This window comes from Littorina saxatilis, linkage group LG3 (assembly GCF_037325665.1).
Source record: "Littorina saxatilis isolate snail1 linkage group LG3, US_GU_Lsax_2.0, whole genome shotgun sequence".
NCBI classification, from domain to species: Eukaryota; Metazoa; Mollusca; class Gastropoda; order Littorinimorpha; family Littorinidae; genus Littorina; species Littorina saxatilis.
In genome coordinates this window covers 62,562,197-62,581,047 of record NC_090247.1, presented here as the reverse complement: position 1 = coordinate 62,581,047, position 18,851 = coordinate 62,562,197, and the positions used below count along the sequence as shown (strand labels likewise).

The window sequence follows — 18,851 nt, the reverse complement described above, 5'->3', positions numbered from 1 at the left end:
TCCATGCTTTGTTTTGAGCTTTTCTTTTTGGCTCAAAGAAGTACACCCAAGTTTCGTCTCCAGTCACGATCTCATCCAAGCGTTTTTGATCACATCCGTCGTATATCTTGAGTAGCCGTTGGGCAAACGTAACCCTACACCTCTTGTTCTCTTCAGTGAGGAAATGTGGTACCCATCGCGCGCACACCTTTGTGTATCCAAGTTTGTGTTTTAAAATTCTCAAGACAGACGACGACGAAATGTCCAGTGTTTCGGCGATAAAATGACTGCTCACTCGGGGATCTTCATCAACTAACCGTTGCACATGGGACACCATTTTATTGTCGGTTACAGGTGGTTTCTTCACTTTTCCCCTTGCATCTTCCACAGACGTTTTCCCTGTTGAGAAATGCTTTGCCCACCGAAAAACTGTCGCGCGAGGTGCTGTGCCAGGGCTTACAGTTCTCAGCTCTTCAAGTATGTCACCGGCCGTTTTACCAAGTGCCGTTCTTATTTTGATGTAGGATCGAAAATCCTTCTCTGAAAATGTGCTTTTTGCCGCCATTTTTTAGGCCAGTGTCTCTCGCTTACATGACTAAATACACTGTATCTTTACGAAAACACAACGGATCACAAAGAAATTATGCACAATAATACGTCATGTACCAATCTTGATAATGACGTCATTTGTTATAAATGTCGTCATTTGATTCTGTGCAAAAAAGACCAGTCTCAGTTTTGGTGACGACAACCTTGTATAAACACCAATCCTTTGCAAACTTACCATAACAAGAAATTCCTCCGATAGGAAAAACACCCCCGTCAAAGCGACAAAGGGAAATAACCTTCTCAGTTGGTGGCAGTGAGAATGGTTATTTCCCTTTGACCAACGGGGGTGTGCCTCAAAAGAAAAGAACAGAGATCTTTAAAAAAGAACTTAAAAAACTCAGCTGTATACCCATCTGAACCAGGGCTTTCGTCGTTATTTAACCGTTTGATAACTGCCATCATTTCTTGCATGGTAATTTTCCCTTCCAAACAATCTCTTTCTTCATTGGAAAGTACTTGGTGTTCTAAGTTTTCATCAATCGATTCATTTACCAAATGTGTGTCTCTTGTGGAATACAATTCTTCATAAAAACACTTGACCTGATTACCGTTTGATATAAGGTCACTATCATGACTTGTATAACATCCCCGTTCTCAGTCTGTACAAAACACATTGCTTTTTGCACATAATTCCTTTTTTCCAGGTTACAAAAATAATTGGTATTCTTCTCACCATCACAAATCCACCTGGCACGTGATCTCACAATAATACCATCAACTCGCTTCTGCCGCACTTCACACAAATCTCGCTTCTTCTGTTCTAACAACTGTACATTACTTTCATTCACCGAATTCTCCAAACATACAATCTCCGCAAGGATTTCTCTTTCTTTCCTATCCCTTTCTCTTTTTTTATGTGAGGCGTAGGAGATACATTTACCTCTTATCTCCAGCAAAATCATTATAAAAAATAATTGATCATTAATCATCCACACCAAATCTTCATCCTCAATCAAATGTATATTATTTCTGTCAGTCATAAACAGGTACAGCATATTGTACACACACACGCACGCACGCACGCGCACACACTGACACATACACACACACACAAACACACACACACACATACACACACACACACACACACACACACAGACACACAAACACACACACACACACCAGAAATAATATAGTTGGCATGAAATCAGGGCCGCTCACAAGCAGCAGTGACAGCGATCCTCGACGGTCTCGGGAAACAGTGCGACAAAACTTGGCAGACTTAAAAAGGCTAAGAAATAATTTGACTGAACGTTAGTAGCACTAAAGTTCTAAATATTAACGATTACATTGTAATTACGAAACGGAGAGCAGTACGATTGATGTACTGCTTTGCTTTTGACGTTAAGTATCTTCCGGTGCATAATCTAATGACATTTCATTTAAATAAAATCACCCCCAGAAGATATTTCAGCCAATATACTGTTTATAACTACATTTTTGTGTTGCACACACACACACACACACACACACACACACGGCACACACACACACAGACACACACACACACTAACACACACACACACACACACTCACACACACACACACACACACACACACACACACGCACTGACTAACACAAAAGCGCCGCGATCATTGAATAAAGAGACATCTTTACTCAAGGGAAGCAGCTGTGACACATGTTCACACATGGGTGCTACAGAGTTATAGTTGATGAAAGGATACTGTTGAAACACTGTCAGACGTTAGCTTTGGTTTGCTTTAGTAGTGGCAAAGAAGGAAAGCGTGTGACATGTTGTGCACATGTAGGCTACATAATTATGAGACAAATAAACCTGGAAAAACAAACGTTTCGCGCACCAGCCTGACGGCTTCGTCAGACAACAACGAAGAAAACGCAGTCTGTCACACGACCAAGTCTGAATAGCAGGTACGAACTTGCGGCAGTTTGTGACCCCACGCCCGTCGCATGTCCAATAGCCTCAGTTGTCGGTGGAATGTCATCAGACACAACCATTGTTTTGGTTCTTTGAATTCAGGTTCAACTGAACTATTGAGGAACAACTGTTACACTGTACACCAGGAAAAATCAGAGCTGCTCACAAGCAGTGCGACAAACCGCCTTGGCAGACGGAAAAAAAGACTGAGAAATCATCTGAGTTACTTCCCTTGTTTAAACATTTCATATTTTTTTTAGTGAGACCGTAAGAAGAAGGATTATTCGATTATGGAATTTTTAGTCTAACAAGTTCTTATATCATCAATTGCTTGTGGTACACTTAAAGTATAAAATATGTAAGAACAAAATTAGGTATCAAATTTGTTGTGTACTACTATTACTTTTATGTAAAGTATTATCAATAATTTTAGTACTTACTACTTATACATTTAAATTCAGAAAACCGATAACATCAAGTTACAAGAAACCAAATTAACTTGTCAATCTTTGGACGATTCATAGTACTTCGTACGAATGAATCCTGTTATATATCAAAGAGAATGGAAATGTTACCCAGGTGGTGCTCATCTGTAATTATCTCAACTAAGCTTAGTGTTGTCTCGTGTCAGTTAAGTTCTCTTCTTGGCAGACTTGAGACCAACTTGTGACCAACTTGTGACCAACTTGAGACCAACTTGTGACCAACTTGTGACCAACTTGAGACCAACTTGTGACCAACTTGTGACCAACTTGAGACCAACTTGTGACCAACTTGTGACCAACTTTCAAGCGAGATTCTAGTCGGTAGCAAGACAGTCAAATCAAAATCGCTGCCCATGTTAACAGTACAAACTCGCAAACCAGTTTTTTAAGCGGAGAGTCTCGCCAGACTTAGCCTTTCGGGATTGTCATTCAGCCTGTCATGAACGAAGGTTTTGTTTTGTTCATATTTTCACATGGGAAAGAAAAGATAAGCAGCTGTCTTTTTTTTTTTCAAGACATAATAGTGTATTTTTACGTTGAGCAGAAAAGCTGCTCGCGATGGTTCGTGTTTCGTCAATACGGCAGAAAGCGAAGAAACGAAAAACCCCGCAACACACTACACAAGGAACTTAGTCGATAAATATCGACAGGGGGCCGACAAATGGTTTAAATGGGAAATGTGTGTATATGGGTGTGGGTTTGAAACAAACAAACAAACCAACCCTTGTGAACCCCGGGCCGCAGGCCTTCGATGTAGTGATTGAAAAAAAAGGATGTTCTCAAATGGTTCAATTCTCATTTGGTCTGATTCTCAAATGGTACCGGTATACTCCCCCCCCCCTGGCCGCAGGCCTAGGAGTAAAATTTTATAGACACTGACCTTCTTCCCAGGGGTCATTGACCCAGTTTTAGCTATGAGAGGTGGTTCGCCCAGAGGCTGTAGAGTATACTGGGGCGGTCTCTTTGATGTCTTGAGAGGAAACTTGGCCAGGGTAGTACATGCACCAGAACTGGTGGACACCAAGGACAAACATGAAATCGAAGCAGTTTGCTTTCAGAGAGAACGGTCGTCAGCAACTCAAACTTCTCTGTTTTCTTTTTTTTTTTTTAAATCTGACTTTCTTTGTGGCCCCCTGACTCCGCCCCCCTCCCTCTGTAAGGACCCCCCTCCACAAGGACCGATTTTTGTCAACATTTTAAAGGTCGCTAGAGAGGGGTTCCACTGTATGACCTAACCGCTGCTGGCAGACGGCCTCAATCTTCACGCGCAAAGACGAGATTAATAGGTGCTCGGTTTTGGTATTTTGAATTACATTACATTAAACCTTTGTTGGGTTTCATGGTCATGGCAACAGCCATAATAATATTACATGATGTATAATATCATATTTCAGCATATGTGAATTACATGTCATCATACTAAACTGTCATACATTTTTATTCCTACATTATTCTGATTGATCACAACCAAACCTACTATCATTGGACACATCCAAATGCAAGCGCCTGTTCTTGACAATTTCTCTCTGATCTAAATATAAAATCAGTGCAATTTCCTGGGTCGGGCTTTGCCACAGACACTCACGGTTTGGCCTGTAGGTAAAATGTACAATGTATTTTCTGATTTGTGCACAAAAGCTTTTTTTCTTTTTTCTTTTTTTTAACATAACAATGTTTAATGTCACTGTATGTTTAAAAGACCATGGTCATATTTGTAAAAAAAATGTTAAATTAGAAAATAAATAACATTTTGGTTCATGATTTTTCCTACACCTGTGCTAAAAATAAGAAATAAAAATGTCGGGTATATAAGTCACTCAAATACAGCTAGGTATGAATGGCTCGGTTTGAGTTTGTTGCAGTTGACCCTGCACAATGCGACATATCATGTTTTTGTTGAACAATTTTGACGTCACCCCTCCCATAGGGTGACGTATTTCACAACTTCCTGTGTTACACAAACTCTGTGATGACCAATTTTGACGTCACCCCTCCCATAGGGTGACGGATTTCACAACTTTCTACAGATGAACAATTTTGACGTCACCCCTCCCATAGGGTGACGGATGTCACAACTTCCTGTGTACACAAACTGATGACGTATTTCACAACAAAATGGCGCTGCCCATGGTCAACCTCGAAACTATCCGTATAGAATGGGGGCGTCCTCGCCCCCATAATAAAGCCAACGGAAGACAACTTGTCTGACAACTGCTAAGGTTTATATGCAGAGTAACTACCCTTTGTGGGTCAGACCAACACCAAAGTTTAGTATTGAACGTAACGGCACATTCATACGATAATAAGATACGTTCTTTTTGTAGAAAAAGTAATGGTAACAAAAAGAATGTATATCAAATATCGTACATGTCGTGTATGTCTTGATCTGTAAGTAAGATGATTTGCATGAAAAATGGTAGAGTTTGTGGATTGGAATACTACAGAGTTATCTCACATAGCTTTTAATGTTGTAAGCGGGATTTCTTGTAAATTGTTCGCAAACTCTATATCCAATGATCCAAACTTACAAGATACTATTGTTATACGCACAAAATACACATTATCCATTTGATAACTCTATCTTTAGATGAATTTTACCTTTTGATTTTGTTATTTGTCAATGTAAATTTACAAACTGTTTTTTAACTGTAACTATATAATAAGTACATAACAACTCTGACTACCTTCCGTGGAACGACATAACAACTTTTAAGATAGAATCTTAAATGTTAAGTTTTTAACGGGGCAGTAGATCTGTTCCCATACTACCGCAAAACGTGCATCACACGTACTGAATCATCTTCCTCTACACGTGAACATGAAAAACATGTCCGAAGCTTTATTTCAGTGTAAAGTTCTTGCAAACTTTCTTTTTATCAGTATTGTAATCTGCATTTAAAGCTATGCTCCGGCTTTACTTGTAGGCGAACGGTATGTTATATGTCCGTCTGTCTGTTATGTAATGTTGTTAATAAATGTCTTGTATACTTGCCATTTACATATTTATTATAAATGTTGAAGGATGAATGATGATACATTGTAGACGGATGCATGTTTTTGGTTAAAACTATAAAAGCCCCACAATGATGTGCTTGGCCAAAAAATATAAAAAATAAAAATAAACATTCCAATTACCTAAAAACTTGCAAACACAGTAACACAAATACTATGCAGAGACATTTCCCACCCAGACAATTCAAAATATCTACCCGCTTACTCACAAAGATATAAGATGGAAATACATTTCCCATCCAGACAATTCAAAATGTCACACGCTTTCCTTCTTTGCCACTACTAAAGCAAACGTGTGCAAGATTGTATGTTACACGCTTTGGAGCATGTGCAAGAACGGATTCAAACTCGAAATCGTCCCTCCAAAAGCCCCAAAATGCACACACGACTTTTATTTTTCCTGCTCAGTTATCGTTTCTTCTCTTTACAAATTCTTCAACGCTGAGAATACTGAGAACGGCATCCCAGACGACAGTACTGTTTCCCGCATACGCGAATTTAGCTGGACTTGGAAAGTGGCTCGCTCAGGAGGCCTGTTAGTCTGAAACTATAAGGATAGAGTTCTGAACATAGATGACAAAGACCCCGGGAAAAAAAAACATTTCGCGGATGCAGACACAGAAAGACGTCATGAAGAATGCGATCATGCTTCAAAAGATTCAGACTGTGACGATGACTGTGACGTCATTCACATATACCGAGACGTCATTCAATGGCTGCTTCTGTGTTTAGGTTTGTCAAGCTTGAGTACGCAAAACGTGTTTGTTCTCTCCTCTGTTGAAGCTGTGAGACATAAATGCTATTCCGACTTGGTCGTGTGACAGAGTTTTCTTCCACACTCGATTAGCTGATGTCTAACTCAGCCTGACGGCTTCGTTAGACAATCAACGTAATCTCGTGTGGAAGAAAACGTCTGTCACACGACAAAGTCTGAATAGCAGGTATTGTCATAATTTTCACGAGTTTTCATTCACAGGCGCCTGGGAAATAAATCTCATGTTCCCCAGGCAATAAATCCCCGGTTACCATAGTTGCAGGAAGCAGGTTATACATGGATAATCAAAAGCAAACCCAATAGAAACGCTCGGGGATTCTTCGGCTCTTTTCATTGGCGTTTCCCCAGACCTAAACAGACGACACGACACTGCTTTGCAAAGTTCCACAAACGAACTGGCAAACTGGCAAAAGTAAAAAGTTAAAAAAAAAACTACTTCACGAAAGGTCATAAATTCATCACAAACGAATGAAACCTACCGATATGTTTTGTCTTCTTACAAAGTCATGTAGTGCGTGTATCTGTGTTTCGATACACAGACGTTCGGAGAAACACGAACGTCAAGTTCAAGTCAAACTTGTGACCCTGACACACACATTTTGACCCGTGCACAAGACGTTGTATCGATAAACGAAGCGTAAATAAGAAATAATAATAAAAGCAAAGAAAATAGCAACAAGACATGCAAACATCTAACAAAGCCGAGCAAGCAGAATGATAAGTCTAATGAAAAACAAAGAGGCACTGAGTCGGAAACAAGATCGCGATTCTTTCCTTCGCTGCACGACGCAAATCTTCTGTGACCATTGACCCAACGTAGCTTCCACATTCGATCACTAATAAGCTTAATATTTAGAAATGAAAGCCGAGGAGGTGGAATACCGAGATGAACCTACAGAACTGTGCATCCTCAAACCTGACATATTCATCCCAACATTTTATAAACTGAAAAACACAGAAAGTTGCTTTCACACGCCAGCTTTGATTGCCAGTGATTATCAAAACGGAACTCGTGTGGTTATCAAAACGATACTCGTGTTTCAAAGCATGGCTCCCTGTGTTGATTGTGCACTTATTTGCTCACTACCAAAATGATGACAAAAACGATGTTTGGAGGTTTGTTGTCAGACCAGCTTTTTTGTCGGTCCTCGGGGGGCATATCGACTTTTGTTTCATATTTTATAAATATGAAACAAAAAACGATATGCTCCCCCTCGGACCGACAAAAAAGCTGGACTGTCACCAACCCATCAAACATCATATAGCCTAATATCTACCCGCTTAAACTCACAAAGATATAAGATGGAAATACATTTCCCATCCAGACAATTCAAAATATCTACCCGCTTATACTCACAAAGATACAAGATGGAAATACATTTTCTACCCAGACACTACCAAATATCTACCTCATTACTCACAGAGATAAAAGATGGAAATCCATCTCCTACTCAGACACAGACAAATACCTCTATTCCAACCTACACACTGAGATGTAAGGTGAACACAGAATCACCCACCCACTGAGACACAAACACCTCTATCCCAACCTACACACTAAGATGTAAGGTGAACACAGAATCACCCACCCAGACACAGGCACCTCTATCCCAACCTACACACTAAGATGTAAGGTGAACACAGAATCACCCACCCACACACAGACACATACCTCTATCCCAACCTACACACTAAGATGTAAGGTGAACACAGAATCACCCACCCAGACACATACCTCTATCCCAACCTACACACTAAGATGTAAGGTGAACACAGAATCACCCACCCAGACACAGACACATACCTCTATCCCAACCTACACACTAAGATGTAAGGTGAACACAGAATCACCCACCCAGACACAGACACATACCTCTATCCCAACCTACACACTAAGATGTAAGGTGAACACAGAATCACCCACCCACACACAGACACATACCTCTATCCCAACCTACACACTAAGATGTAAGGTGAACACAGAATCACCCACCCACACACATACCTCTATCCCAACCTACACACTAAGATGTAAGGTGAACACAGAATCACCCACCCAGACACAGACACATACCTCTATCCCAACCTACACACTAAGATGTAAGGTGAACACAGAATCACCCACCCACACACAGACACATACCTCTATCCCAACCTACACACTAAGATGTAAGGTGAACACAGAATCACCCACCCACACACAGACACATACCTCTATCCCAACCTACACACTAAGATGTAAGGTGAACACAGAATCACCCACCCAGACACAAACACATACCTCTATCCCAACCTACACACTAAGATGTAAGGTGAACACAGAATCACCCACCCAGACAAATACCTCTATCCCAACCTACACACAAAGATGTAAGGTGAACACAGAATCACCCACCCAGACACAGACACAAACCTCTATCCCAACCTACACACTAAGATGTAAGGTGAACACAGAATCACCCACCCAGACACAAACACCTCTATCCCAACCTACACACTAAGATGCAAGGTGAACACAGAATCACCCACCCAGACACAGACACATACCTCTATCCCAACCTACACACTAAGATGTAAGGTGAACACAGAATCACCCACCCAGACACAAACACCTCTATCCCAACCTACACACTAAGATGTAAGGTGAACACAGAATCACCCACCCAGACACAGACAAATACCTCTATTCCAACCTACACACTGAGATGTAAGGTGAACACAGAATCACCCACCCACTGAGACACAAACACCTCTATCCCAACCTACACACTAAGATGTAAGGTGAACACAGAATCACCCACCCAGACACAGGCACCTCTATCCCAACCTACACACTAAGATGTAAGGTGAACACAGAATCACCCACCCAGACACAGACACATACCTCTATCCCAACCTTCACACTAAGATGTAAGGTGAACACAGAATCACCCACCCAGACACAGACACATACCTCAATCCCAACCTACACACTAAGATGTAAGGTGAACACAGAATCACCCACCCAGACACAGACACATACCTCTATCCCAACCTACACACTAAGATGTAAGGTGAACACAGAATCACCCACCCCCACACAGACACATACCTCTATCCCAACCTACACACTAAGATGTAAGGTGAACACAGAATCACCCACCCACACACAGACACATACCTCTATCCCAACCTACACACTAAGATGTAAGGTGAACACAGAATCACCCACCCAGACACATACCTCTATCCCAACCTACACACTAAGATGTAAGGTGAACACAGAATCACCCACCCAGACACAGACACATACCTCTATCCCAACCTACACACTAAGATGTAAGGTGAACACAGAATCACCCACCCAGACACAAACACCTCTATCCCAACCTATACACTAAGATGTAAGGTGAACACAGAATCACCCACCCAGACACATACCTCTATCCCAACCTACACACTAAGATGTAAGGTGATCACAGAATCACCCACCCGCCTTAGGCACACACACAAAAAAAGTTGTATGTTAATTTCTGGTCACCCGACCCTACCTAGTTTTTTTCCGCCGACCTTCGACTTTTTTTTTTATTGCATTTGTAAAAGAAAAAAAGAAAAAAAAGCGTCAAAACGAAAGTAACAGACGGCAGACGACACAAGGGGGACAAAAAAAACAAAAAAAAAAAATCCTACCTACCTACCCTATTTTTTGTAGAAACATACAACTTTTTTGTTTGGCCTTATAGTCGTGCTCCTCTAAAACTCACTGATAATTCAACTGCCAAGATTGTAGCACTCAGTATTGTCTTCCCTGTAGCAAGTCTATAATCGTACCGCATTACCCGACCAACGACACGACAAATACGACAAGAAGAGAAAAACGGGAAATCCCGCACCACTGCATCAAGGCCACTGATAGTACACGTCACCAAGTCTTCAAGTGCACGTGTCAATACAGAGTTACTCCCCTTAGATGATTGATCTGGAGCCGAAACGGAAGAATAATGAACATTTTGCACGCAATAAAATGCAGGCATAACGATCTACATTTAGAACATTCTTTGAGAAAATCACAAAATAATTCATAACTTTATTCTTGGAAAGGTTAGCTTTTATTAAGAGTGCGATTTGTGAAGCGGAGAATTGTCTCCCATGGATTTTTGTTTTGCTTGTGCAATTATTAGAACATGCTTTGTTTGAATGTGTGTCAAATTGATTGACTCAACAAAGAGTAACATTACACAAACAATATACAAAACTGGTCATGTTTTCTGGAATCAATGTGACAGTGATATGGACTGAATATACTTGAAAATTTAATGGTATTTTTGCAAAACATGTAATTATGCTAGACATTAAATTATGAGTCTATTTCTGCGATACCTTAAGTACGTTTATGATTATTTTGATCTAATTGATCTAAATACCAATTTATTACGGAACAGCCTTGCTGTTCCTTCCAATCTTAGATAAGCAATGTCATGCTGTAAAATTAAACTTGGAGAATACAATCATGGAATAACTACATTTTCTAGGAAAGCTTAATTATTGAAGTGACTTATAACATTAATTGTAATTCAATCGAGTTTGCGTTTTAATGAAACAGATCCTGTGATTGGTCAGAATGCCCCAACTCATTAAAAATTACCGATAACTAATTGTGACACTCCACCACGGAATGAGTCGCATGTCACCGTTGCATGATTTTCATATTTGTAAATTTTCCTAAGGAGTTTTGTATGCTCAATGCAGTGGTGAAAACCGTTTTAGAAAAGAGCGAAAACTGTTTGAATTATAAACCTGTGACTAAAGGTGACCCTCGCACTGTTACCAGACACTCCCCAGACTTGTATTAAGCCTAGCACAGAACCGCGCGAGGTGACATGCGACTCATTTCGTGGTGGAGGGTCACATTATTGTCGATAGTCACTCGCTAAAAAAGCCATTAACAACCTGCTGGCGAGGCGCATTGATACAGCCTCAACTAGTCTCGGTTAGCTTTGAGGGTCATTTTACAAGTAGGAAATAATTATGAAGTACCAACGAAATACCGAGACCATAAGGTATGCGAAGTGATGACGTCGGATACGTGACGTAAGTTGATGCATGAATTCTTTCGGACTACGTCAGTCAATTCCAAAGATCGCTTTTGTGATGAAAAGAATTTGTTTTGAGTTTGCTGTCCAGAAACTCGTCAAAAAAGAAGGGAAAATGTATGTGAAAGAAAACAAAACAGGAGTAGAGTGATACGATAGGAATACAGAGACATATTTCTTGGGACTTGACCCTTGCAGGTAGGTGGACTGAATGTAGTGTGTGAACAGAACACGTTAGACACATTAGAAAACTGAATGATATATCTCCAAAAGTTTTTTTTTCAAAATTTTCGATTCCCAGGTGCAATCCATATTAATGTACTCTTCCGAAATGTGGGGTCTCCAAAGATTAGACAATATAGAAAAGGTTCACACACTTGCATGCAAAAGGTTCTTAAGTGTTCCTCTTAAAGTATCCAAGTTTGTGTATGGAGAACTGGGACGCTACCCTCTGTTACAGAGTCTGTACATCAACAGTGCAGTAAGGTGCATAAAATATTGGCTGAAGCTGTTGACACTAGATATATCCAGAATTCCCAGACAGGCATACTTAATGTTAAAAAACCTGGACGAGCGAGGTAAAACATGCTGGGCAACACATGTAAAGAATACATTGTTTAGCACGGGGTTTGGATATGTTTGGTTGCAACAATTAAGGGGTGGGGTGTGAAAAAACATTTATTTCTTTATTTAAACAGAGAATGGCTGATATGTATTTGCAGGAATGGAATGGTTCCATTATAAGTAATGACATTTATCAAAACTACCGATTATTCAAAACAGTTTTTGAAAGTGAGAAGTACTTTGATTTCATTGACAAAAAATGTTTCCGCGATTGTTTGACCAAATTGCGTCTGGGTGTGTTGCCTATTGGAGCTTCGTGTTTTAGAAGAACATTTGGAAGGGACAGGAATATTTTATGCAAGCTCTGTGATGTTGTGGAAGACGAAAAGCACTTTGTATTTGATTGTCCATTGTATGCAAACGCCAGGGCTAAGTTTCTAAATACAAGATATAACTCATTAAATTTTGTGAATATTCTCCGCAACGGCTCATCATCTGATATTCGTAGATTAAGCATTTACTTGTTTATTGCTCTAAAAACTCGCCTCGAGTTTACTGAAAACATAGCTCAAGACGACTGATTGTGACTGTATTACTTTACCGTGTACGTTTAGTTTTGTATCTTTGTTGCTTTGCCGCTGTATGTGTTTAGTTTTGTATCTTCGTGTTGCTTTGCCGCTGTATGTACATTTGACTTGTATTTTTGTTTGTAACGACCCTATTCTAGGGGCTAGAGGCCTGAAGAATAAATGATGTTCTTGTTCTTGTTCTTGTTCTTGTTCTCTGTCTCTCTCTCTCTCTCTCTTTCTCTCTCTCTTTTTCTCTCTCTGTCTGTCTCTCTCTCTCTCTTTCTTTCTTTCAACTTCAGGCCCTTCAAGCGTTATTATTCTGGTTTGTTTCGTTTTGGTTTCATTTTTCATTGCTCATTTTACTTTTTGATTTATCTCCCTTTCCCCCTTCTTTTGCGCTTGGAGGACATCATCTTCTCTGATAAGTCGTTTTGATATTTGTATTGTTGTTTTCATTTTTTTTTTTAACCTGTTGAAGACCATTAGGTCGAAGCGTTGTTCATTGTCATTTGTTTGTATATTTCGTTGCGAGTCCAGAATATTCGGTATTACTCTTAGTCGTGTCCCTGTAAGTAGGCTACATGCAGACAGACAGATCTAGATCTAGTGTCTCGCTTTCTTGCACAGTGTCACCTATGCTTACTGTGTGTGTGTGTGTGTGTATGTGTGACGGAGTGATTGAGGAGTTTGTGTTAACAAAGAAACTACAATGGGAAGAAGGATAACTTCCTCATTGGGCATGCTTAGAAATGAGAATGGCTAAATACGAGTTATTCCCCTTTTCTACATGCTGACCAGGCTGTCTCCTGCTTTGTCATGACTAGTACAGTCGATCTTTCTCATGCTGTGACTTGCTTTATTTTCACATTTTCGGTATTTAAAACAGCAAACACACACACACACACACACACACACACACACACACACTGAAGAAGTTTCCATTCTGATTCGGTTATTTTATTTGGTGCTATATGTTTGCTTCACATTGTTTCTTTTACATTGCTTTAGGTATCCCAATTCGCTAAACACATCCATAATGCATGCATGGCTCATTCGAAACAGGGCAACTGAACAACTGATGCCCAATAGCAATAAATACTGAACAACTGAACAATAAATAGCAATAAATGATGACAGTGCCAAGTTTTTAAGTACAAAGTGAAATCATGTGACTGGACAAAGGCACAATTACAAAATACAAATAAAAAAAAATCGAGGCCCATTTTAAATTAAGTTCTCAGCTCATATGGAAGCATAAGGCGACCCTAGAAACCGAAATTGGGAGACCTCCCGCCCCCAGGGCAGACTACAAAAAGAAAAGGGGGGGGAGGGGAGCTAATTTGTGAAAAAGTATAAAAGGAATCAAAAACTGTATACATGTATTTAGTTAATACCCCAAAAATTGTATAGTATATACAATGTCAGACCCTAAAGAAAGTTTGTTAGTCATTGCTTAGGCAAAACAAAGCAAAATAGTCTGTTTACGGTATTCCGACCAACCCTATTTTCCCCCCGCCAACCCTAGACTTTTTGGGGGGCATTTTGAGAAAAAGAAAAAAAAACAAAAAATCAATTTTGTTCCTGTTTTTTTGCAAAATAATTTAAAAAGATGGTTATAAAAAAAAAATTAAGAAAAGCCGACCTACCGACCCTCTTTTTGTGTGCCTATGTTACTGTAAACAGACTAAAAGGTACATCACAAACAACACACCAGGGATGCTACTCCCCCCTTAAAAATAGCCATGAGTCATAGGTGTGACGTTTTATTATTATTATTATTATTGTGATCATTTTTATGCGCCTAATCTAGATATAGCCCTAGGCGCTTACATATTAACGTTTGAATCTTTTAGCTAAATAAAACCATAGGCAATTGATCGGAAATATCAGGAAAAATCTTAACAAGTTTATTATTTGTTTGCTTGGACCAATCCTCTTGCCGAAGAGTTTTACAGTAAAAATTGATTTTACGTCAAAAATATCACAGGAATATCGAATGTTGAGGTAAGGCTGGGATAGCCAAGTTCAAGAATAACGGAAGGTGACTGTTGAATCTTTTTGAAAATGTATAAAAATATAGATGGTAGGCAATTCAAAATTAAAAAAAGGACTCTCGGAGCATGGACTTAATGAGTCAAAAATTAAAGAAGGCTCTATGAGCCGAAGTACATGTTTTGTCTATTGTCTTTTTTTATTTTGAATTGCCGACCATCTATATTTTGATACAACTTTGGACCCTCTTTGTACGGAGAGAGCTGGCAATTGTTAATCACATTCTCTCATCTCATTGACTCTCCTTCGGCTCCTTGGTAACATGCGTTCCCGTCTCTGCCAGGATTGGACACAGCAGCAGATAACCGGTAAATATGTAACAGGCATAAATGGCAAAATAGCTCGCCTCGCCTGATAATATATGAGACAACTGTTCTATTACAAAGTCTTTCTTGGGAGGCTTGGCTAATTTACTCGCTCGTTTTACACGGGGTTCCATCGTTTTCTTTTCTAATCGGAAAACCTTGCTCCTCAGTTTGTTGACCTTCTGCCAAAGTTCCGCTTCACGAGGGGATGGGGAGGATGACGACTTTGATGCTTTACATCCTATGTCCTCCAGGATCGCCTGAATGTCATCTAAAAAAGAAAACACACACACAAAACACATAAAATAACATCTTTACGTGTGGGAACTACAGGTACAATTTCATCCATCCATGCATCCGCCCTATACAGCTTCTTCTTCTTCTTCTTCTTCTGCGTTCGTGGGCTGAAACTTTCACACGCACTCATTTTTTTGCACAAGTGGAATTTTACGTGTATGACCGTTTTTACCCCGCCATTTAGGCAGCCATACGCCGCTTTCGGAGGAAGCATGCGGGGTATTTTTGTGTTTCTAAAACCCACCGAACTCTGACATGGATTACAGGATCTTTTTCGTGCGTACTTGGTCTTGTGCTTGCGTGTACACATGAAGGGGGATAAGTCACTAGCAGGTCTGCACATAAGTTGACCTGGGAGATCGGAAACATCTCCACACTTAACCCACCAGGCGGCCGCGACCGGGATTCGAACCCTCGACCTTCCGAGTTAATAGACCGACGTCTTACCACCCCGCCACAGCGCCCGTCACCCTATACAGCAATTATCAACTATGTAATGGATGGGTTTAAACATTTTTTGATGTCAGGGTGTTCTTCATGGTTAAAAATCTCTTACCTGGTTGAACAATTTGTGCATCAGGCGACAAGTCGGTGCTGGCTTCATTTGTAGCTACCCTTTGCGATGGTGGCTTCCTCCCACTAGCAACCTGCAAATGCACAGCTCTTTAACTGACAAACTCACAACCAACACCCAGTCCCAATGAAACAATTCTCCCAATTTCATGGCATTGGTCTTAGGCCACACAAAAAAGTGTATGTTTCTGGTAAGGCAAAACAAAAAATAATCTGTTTACGATATCCGGACCGACCCTATTTTTTTCCCACCGGCCCTAGACTTTTTGGGGGCATTAAAAAATAAAATTAAAATATTCAGATGGCTAAAATACAAAAATAAAAAGCCGACCTACCGACGCTATTTTGGGGGGGCCTATGTTACCTTTAACAGACTTTTTTTGTGGCCTAACATGACTAAAGGTGGAGATTTTTTTTCTAAACTTTTTTTTTTAAACCATCTTTTTAACTTATTTTGTTGAAAAACAGGAAAACAAGTGATTTTCGAATACCCCTTTTATTTTTGAAAATGCAAAAACAAAAGTCTAGGGTCATCGGGAAAACATAGGTAGGGTCAGGTGACCAGAAACATACAACTTTTTTGTTGTTGACGCCGACCCTATACTTTTTTTGCCATTTGGGGCTGTTTTTTGGCAAAATAAGTTCATCATATCATCATAATCAAGACGTCGATCCAAAATAAGTAACTTTTTTTGGTTGGCCTTATCATTATTTTGCGCTAAATGCAAACAGGCATTATTTGATGGGAACAATGCTGTTTTTTTTCAATTCTTACATCAGCCTCAAACTTGTCATTACTCAACCTGCATTTATTAGTGTGCTTCTTTGATTTGCAAAAACCTAAAACCAATAAATAAATAACCTTCGGTGGTGGATTGGGCACTGCAAACAATGTCGGGACAGCATTCCACACAAGTGATCCTCTCTGCAGGATTGTTTTACTGGTTGGCCTCAAAGTGATCAGTACAAAGCTTGAGACCTTGAACATCAGCTGGCTGCAGCTTTTCAAAGTCCTCTCGCCTTGTGAATTGCATCCATATTCTGCACCTAGTTTGACAATAAAAACAACAATGTTATTGTTAAACTAAGCAAAAAGGAAAGACAAAAAAAGCTAAATCAGATCTTCAGTCTAAATCTAACGCTCTGCCTGAACGCAAAACGGATGAGTGATGTACCTTTGTACTGTAGTTTTCCCGTAAGCAAGGTTTGATAAAGGTTTCGGCAAATATGCCCACGGGTAGTTTGTCATCAAGTGTAAACTGTTGTTTTGTACTGACTGCTGACTCACACTCACAGTCGTAAGTACTCGCTGACGCTGTAGTCTACTGAGTGAGTTGACTCGAGCCATTGCATTCATTCTCATTCTGAAGAAGGTAAACCTGATGAAATAATCACTGCACAACCCACCTTTTTTCTTCTTTAGGGAACTTGTGGAAAGTTTTCCCGAAGCAGCTCTGTTTGCAACGGGCGTTCTTGCAACAAAAAGCCGAGCACAATTTACCACCACCACGCACGCGATCGGTACCTACGCGATCCGCCATTTTGTTTTCGCCGCCAGCATGTGACTAGGGACGATAACCCACAAACACTTTTTCGCATTTTCTTCGCAAGTTCCACGTCTTCCTTTTGTACAGTGTTTGGTGTTAATATACTGTTTGTCTATTTCTTACGTGAGCCTTGAAGGCTTCGCCTCTTGTTTTCTCTCGCTCTCACTCCTTCTGGTTTGTGTGTGTATACATGTATGTCTGTGTATGTGTGTGTCTCTGTTTGTGTGTGTGTGTGTGTGTGTGTGTGTGTGTGTGTGTGTGTGTGTTTGTGTGTGTGTGTGTGTGGGTGGGTGGGTGTGTGGGTGTGTGTGTGTGCTTCGCTTGGTCTTGTTTTCATTTATTTTTATAAGTCACTTAAAAAAAACTAGGTTATTCCATGTATTCTCCAAGTTTATAATTTTCTGCCTCACCGGCATTGCCTTAATTAAATAATATAATAATTGAGTTAATAATATCAGTACCGTAAACTATCTTGTAAGTGCCCACACCTCGTATTGGTAGTGCGGCTAACCTGAGAAAAGTCACCTGGTAAAGGTACTTAATGGCACCGGTGTTTTTTTGCATACTCGATAACTATATGTTTTATGAAAGCTTAATGTCTATGAATTCCATCGTGAGAAATAGTTTTATTTGATCACTTAAAATAAAAATGTAAACGGGATATAATAATCTCTGTGCAAAAATGTCTACCCTCTTTCCCTGTGACACACGCGCGTTCGATAGTGCCTTGCCAGCATGGAACCTGGCAACTAACCACAACCATCCGTGTGCTTCATGGTTTAACAAAAATGCACATAAACTCTGCACTTATTTTAGCACCCATTTTCATACCCCAACTAAAAAACTCATTCCCATGTCATCTCCTTCAAACCTTATATGCTATCAAAGGCCCTTCACTTGGCTTTCTAACACACTTTCCGGATCAAAGATTTCTTGTATAGCTAGGTGTCACGTGACAGTCGCCTAAGTAAGGGTATCCCGAAAATCGCCCTGTCAAAAACGTCAAGTACCAATCACACAAAATCGACAGAAATTCAGATATGAAAAGGTGAGTCTAAATAAGAATACAGAGTTATCTCCCATATGTTTTTCGCTAATATTTCTGTTAAAAGAC

The 18,851-nt window shown here is 40.1% G+C and overlaps 1 protein-coding gene and 1 long non-coding RNA gene across 2 annotated transcripts in view; both read right to left on the bottom strand.

Annotated features, from left to right (window-relative positions):
* LOC138962889 (uncharacterized) overlaps positions 1–18,851 on the bottom strand; it is a 104,870-nt gene that overhangs the window by 81,119 nt on the left and 4,900 nt on the right. The gene's annotated exons all lie outside the window — the stretch shown is intronic.
* Positions 14,782–17,828, bottom strand: LOC138962888 (uncharacterized). The gene is made up of 3 exons (XR_011454628.1): positions 17,053–17,828; positions 16,174–16,264; positions 14,782–15,591 (listed from the first exon to the last, which is right to left on the bottom strand). It is a non-coding gene; the product is annotated as an uncharacterized lncRNA (long non-coding RNA).